The sequence below is a fragment of the Octodon degus genome, unplaced genomic scaffold (assembly GCF_000260255.1).
Source record: "Octodon degus isolate 3935 unplaced genomic scaffold, OctDeg1.0 scaffold00023, whole genome shotgun sequence".
Classification (NCBI taxonomy): domain Eukaryota; kingdom Metazoa; phylum Chordata; class Mammalia; order Rodentia; family Octodontidae; genus Octodon; species Octodon degus.
The window spans coordinates 12,534,031-12,540,063 of record NW_004524599.1 but is presented as its reverse complement, the minus strand read 5'-3'; positions in this window follow the sequence as shown (position 1 = coordinate 12,540,063).

Here is a 6,033-nt window from a genome sequence, read left to right as displayed (position 1 = left end):
AGAAGTAAAGCCATGCTGTTACGTTGAGCTGTAGGGGACTCAGGTCAATAATTTCTGACATTGCCAGTAAAGCAGAAGACCCAATACTTTTATGGACTGCTGGACTCTTTTGAAATTTTTGCTGAGTTAACACACCTATAATATTCAAATAACAGAACTAAACAAAAAAGGGATACAGATGAATGTCCATTTTGTATCTGTGTATTCAAAATGGTTATGATAGATATATAGTTACATTCTCTTAATGAATAGAGGGATTTGTTGTAATAGTGTTTGTAAATAAGATATCATTTCTCCATCTTGTACAGCAAATAACCACTAGGAAGAATGTATGCAAATTGTGAATTATTTAAACTGTCCCACCAATTTGTTTTGAAAGTATGTTATTGCTATTTTTTTCTCAGTAAAATTATGGAATAAAAGAAAAAAGACCTCTGATGTGAGCCAACAGCTACACTCAGAAAGTAGAGCTCTGCATGTCTGCAAGGAATTATATTTCATTGACAAGGAAATTTCTGGTAGAAAAGGTTTAAGAAAAAGACTTTATTTTTCTTATATTTCAAGAATTATAAAAGTCTATGGTGGAACGCATTTCTCCAAGCTTTGAAGAAGTTAGGGTCAAATTTCTCTGACAACAATTTCCCTTCTGTTTTGGTAAAGAGTAATCAACAAATAAAATTGTATTTATTTGTGGCACATAGCGCAATGTTTTTTTTATGTGTACAGCCATATGCTGCTTATTGATAGCGACTCATCCTTAGTAATGCACTGTTAGTCATTCCCATTGTTGTGCAAGCATCAGAGTATAAGTACATACATGAGGCAGACCAGGCTAATCACCCAATGTGGCCTCTCATTGAGATTACAAAACACAGCAAATACAGTCTGCACTGTGCAGCTGACTGTTTTACAGTAAGTTTTTCTAATAAGCAGAAGGAATACACTTGAAAAATAATGATAAAACTATCGTATAGTAAATGCATAAACCAGGAACTTGGCTGTTTTCAAGACTTACCTGCATAATTATGGGAGGGCTACTTTTATAACTAGTAGAACAGTAAGCTTCTTGACAAAGCATCACACAAACATGGCACGGAGGTGCTGTCACAGTGACTACACCAGGCGATAAGAATTTTCAGCTCCATTGTAATCTGATGGGGCAGTCATGACCTATGAGGTCCTTTCATGACCAAAATGTCATTACATGGGACATGATTGAATGTACTGTGAAACAGTTAAGCTGATTAATGCACTCACCACCTCAAGATCTGCCTCAGTTTTTTTTTCTTTTGTATTTTATTAATGGCATACAGGGTCTACAGAGTCTCACTACATAGACTGGACTTGCCATGATCTGCCAGTATTCAGCCTCCCAAGCACTGAGATCACAGGTGTGAACCATCATTCCCAGTCTCAATAGCCACTGCAGAGTGCACCGGGGCAGGGCCGGTAAAGCATGGAGGGGAATCAAACCTCAGCCACTGCATCTGCCTAAGCAGGTGCTTTAACCAACTGAGCTATTTGGAGGCCCTAAGATCTCCCTCCCTTTTGATGACCCTGTCTGGTTGCAAGGTGGCTGCTCAGAGATCCGCCCAACCCCAGGCCCTGCGAAGTGTGTCCAAGAGCTTCTGTGCTGTCCTGCACCTGCCGTACCAAGCCCAGGCCTGCCAAGTGAAAGAGACCTTTCCCCACTTTCTCTGGACCTCCCCAACTCATTCGGAGCCAGCCCCGTGCCGCCCTGTGAGTGAGAACTTCCACCACGCTCTTGGGAGCCCTCCAGACCAGCCAAAGCCCAAGCCCGCTAATCAAGGAGCAGAACATCTTGCCAGAGGGGCACAGCAGACACTCCTCCATGGGCAACAGCAGGAAGGAGCTGGACACAGTAGCCAGCACAAGCCAGGCACAACTGAATGAACTAGAAATTGGTATATTGGCACCTGAATTTTTGTAAGTGTTAAGGTTACATCTGCACCAAAGCTCTACACCAAAGGTCAGTGGACAGTGCTATGCAAAATGACAAAGAGGAGGAGCAAAATGCAATTTCAGGTCCCAAGTTTACCCAAAACAAGTGCAGAGGACATTAGCGCAGCTTGAATGTCTGAATTAATAGCGTCTGAAGTAAAGAAACAACAGCAGAAAGGTATAGAGGAATTAAGATCAGAATTAATCTCTGAAGTGAAAAAAGAAATCTCTGAATTAAGAGCCTCTGAAATAAAGAATCAAATGCAGAAACATATAGAGGAAATCAGATCAGAAATAAACTGTGAAGTAAAAGAATTAACAACTACTTCTCAAGAAGACATTGATAAAAAGAAAAGAGAGATTAGACAAATGATGGATTCCTTGAATGAGCAATACAGGAAAGAGATAGATCTAATGAAGAAGAGTCAAAAAGATATAGATGAACTTAAAATCTCAATCACAACTTTGCAAAATCATTTGAGTGAAGATAGAAGTTCAGATCTTGAAAATTCTGGTGCAGCTAGTGAAAAGGTAAGAAAAGATTTCTTAAAAACAATTAGGATGCAGGACAAAGTAATTCATCACCTGCAAGACAATGCAAAGGATGAATGATGTGAGATTAATAGGCATCAATGAGAAAGGAGTCAATACAAAAGATATGAAAACAATATGAGCAGAAGTAATAGCAGAAAACTTTCCAAATATGAGGAAACAACCTGATATTCAGGTAATTGAAGCATACAGAAAGCAAATAACTTTAAAGCAATTAAAAATACACCGGGACACATATTAGTCAAAATCCCAGGAATCAAGCACAAGAACAATATACTGAAAGCTGCTAGAGAAAACGAACAGATCACATTTAAAGGAAAACCCATCAGAATAATGGCCGACTTCTCTTCACAAACCACGAAGGTAAGAGCATGGAGCAGAGTACTTCAAGTCCTCTATGAAAACAAATTTCAGCCCAGACTGCTATACCCTGCAAAACTGTATTTCAAGTTTGATAGAGAAGTGAACTACTTCCATGACAAAGAACAACTAAAGAATTTCATGATGATAAAGCCAACCCTACCCAGAGTACCAAAGATGTTCTAGAGAGGGACTGAAATGATCAGAACTCCACCAATGAGAACAGAAGGAACCCATTAAATACGACAAACAAAGGCAGGACAAAAAGGAGTAAACAACAGCAGGTAAATAACATGTCAATTGTAAATCAACACATCCCAATTATAACCATCTATGTAAATGGACTCACTTCACCAATTAAAATAAATACATTGGCACGGTGGAACAGGAAATACAATTCAACACTAAGCTGTATACAAGGAACACACATAACTCATAAAGAAACTCATAGGCTGAAAGTCAAAAGATGGAAAACAATACTATATGTGCCAGTCCCTCAGAAAAAAGCAGGGTAACAATCCTATTCTCAGACAGTCTCAACTTCAAACCAAGAATGATCAAATGAAATAAAGAAGGCCACTATATACTGGTTAGGGGGAAAAATTCAAGAGGAAGACATAACACTCATAAATGTATACTCACCAAACATAGTAGCACCCAAGTATGTAAGACAAATCTTAATGGACATGAAAAATGTAATATTCAATACCACAATCTTAACAGGAGACCTCAAAACCCCTTATCCCAAAAAGATAAGTCAACCAGACAAAAAATTAGAGAAGAAGTAGCAGAACTGAACCAATGTTTGAAACAAATGGACTTAGTGGACACGTACAGAGTGTTCCAACAAACCACAGCTCATTATAATTTTGTTTCAGCTGCACATGGGTCATTTTCTAAAACAGACCACATATTGGTCCATAGGTCATGCTTAAGTATATGCAATAAATCTGAAATTATCCCATGCATATTATCTGACTACAGTGCAATGAAACTAGAAATAAAAGAGGCAAGAAAACAGAAAAACAGCATAAATAAATGGAAACTAAACAACACTGTATTCAGCAAACAATGGATCACAGAGGAAAGTAAACAAAAAATTCAACAATATCTACAATTCAATGAAAATTCAAACACAATTTATTGGAATTTATGGGATGCAATGAAAGCAGTCCTCAGAAGGAAATTTATAACTGTGAACTCACACATCACGAAAATAGAACAGGAACAAATGAACACTAATGTTGTACCTCCAGCATCTAGAACAGGAAGAGCAAACCAAACCCAGAGCCCAAAGATAGGAAGAAATAATAAAAATTAGAGCAGAAATTAATTCAATTGAGACGAAGAAAATGTTTCAAAGAATTAATGAATCAAAAAACTGGTTCTGTGAAAGGTTAAATAAAATTGATAAGCCCCTGGATAACCGCATCAAAAAGAGGAAAGAAAAAATTCAAATACAAGCAATAAGGAATGAAAAGGGTATAACTAACACAGACTCAGTAGAAATTCAGAAGGTTAGCAATAAGCACTTTGAGAACCTTTAGTCACACAGAAAAGAAGACACAGAAGAAAGAGACAGATTCCTAGAAAGGTACAAATTACCTCAACTGAATCGTCAAAATATAACCACTCTCAAAAGCCCAATAACAGCCAATGAAATACAAGATGTAATAAAAAACCTACTGACAAAGAAAAGTCCATGTCCAGATGGATTCACAGCTGAAATCTACAAGAATTTTACAGACGATGTAATCCTTATACTCTTCAAACTCTTCAATGAAATTGAAAGGAAGCAGTCCTCATTCCTGAAAATCATTCCTGGAGGCAAGTATTATACTGATACCAAAACCAGGGAAAGACACAACTAAAAAAAAAAAAAAACTATAAGCCAATCTCCCTCATGAATGTAGATGCCAAATTCCTCAATAAAATCCTAGCAAATAGAATACAGCAAATCATCAAGAAGATTATATACCATGACCAGGTAGGATCATCCCAGGGATGCAAGGATGGTTCAATACACGCAAATCTATAAATGTAATACACCATATCAATAGAGCCAAATCTAGAAACCACATAATCATTTCAATTATTCAGAAAAGGCTTTTGACAAAGTCCAACACTCATTCATGTTCAAAGTCCTACAGAAAATTGGAATACATGGCCTTTACTTCAATCTGATGAAAGCCATCTATGACAACCAAATGGCTAACATAATCCTAAATGGGGAAAAACTGAAATCTTTCACTTTCAGATATGTTACAAGACAAGGATGTCCTCTATCACCCCTCCTGTTCAATATAGTTCTGGAATCATTAGCTAGAGGCATTAGAGAAGAGGGATAAATAAAAGGAATAAGAATAGATAAAGAAAAGTTAAATTATCATTATTTGCAGATGACATGATACTTTACATGGAAGACCAAAAAAACTCCAAGAAGAAGCTACTAGAATTGACACAAAAATTCAGTAGCATAACAGGTTACCAAGTCAATGCCCAAAATACACAGATAATGAACACACTGAGAGGAAACTTAGAGAAACAATACTTTTTACAATAGCACCATGGAAAATGAAATACCTTGGAATTCATCTAACGAAAGAAGTCAAAGATCTTTTCAAGGAAAACTACAGTATTCTGTAAAAAGAGATCATAGAGGATTTCAGAAAATGTAAATATATTCCATTGTCCTAGATAGGAAGAACCAACATTGTGAAGATGCCCGTACTCCCAAAATTGCTATACCTACTTAATGCAATCCTTAACAAACGACCCACAACATACCTCCCAGACCTAGAGAAATAGTTCCTCAAATTTATTTGGAATCAGAAATGACCTAGAATACCAAAAGCAATCCTGGGCAATGGAGACAAGACAGGAGGCATTACAATTTCTGACTTGAAATTGTACTACAAAGCTACTGTGATAAAAATCAGCATGATACTGGCAAAAAATAGACCTGAGGATCAGTGGAATAGATTAGAAGATGGAGAAACCTCTGTGAAAACACTCAGCCACCTTTGACAAAGGGGTCAAACATGCTCACTGGAAGAAAGCTAGCCTCTTTAACAAATGGTACTGGAAAAACTGGCTCTCTACATGCCAAAAACTAAAACTTGACCCAGGTCTATCACCATGCACTAAGCTAAAGTCAAA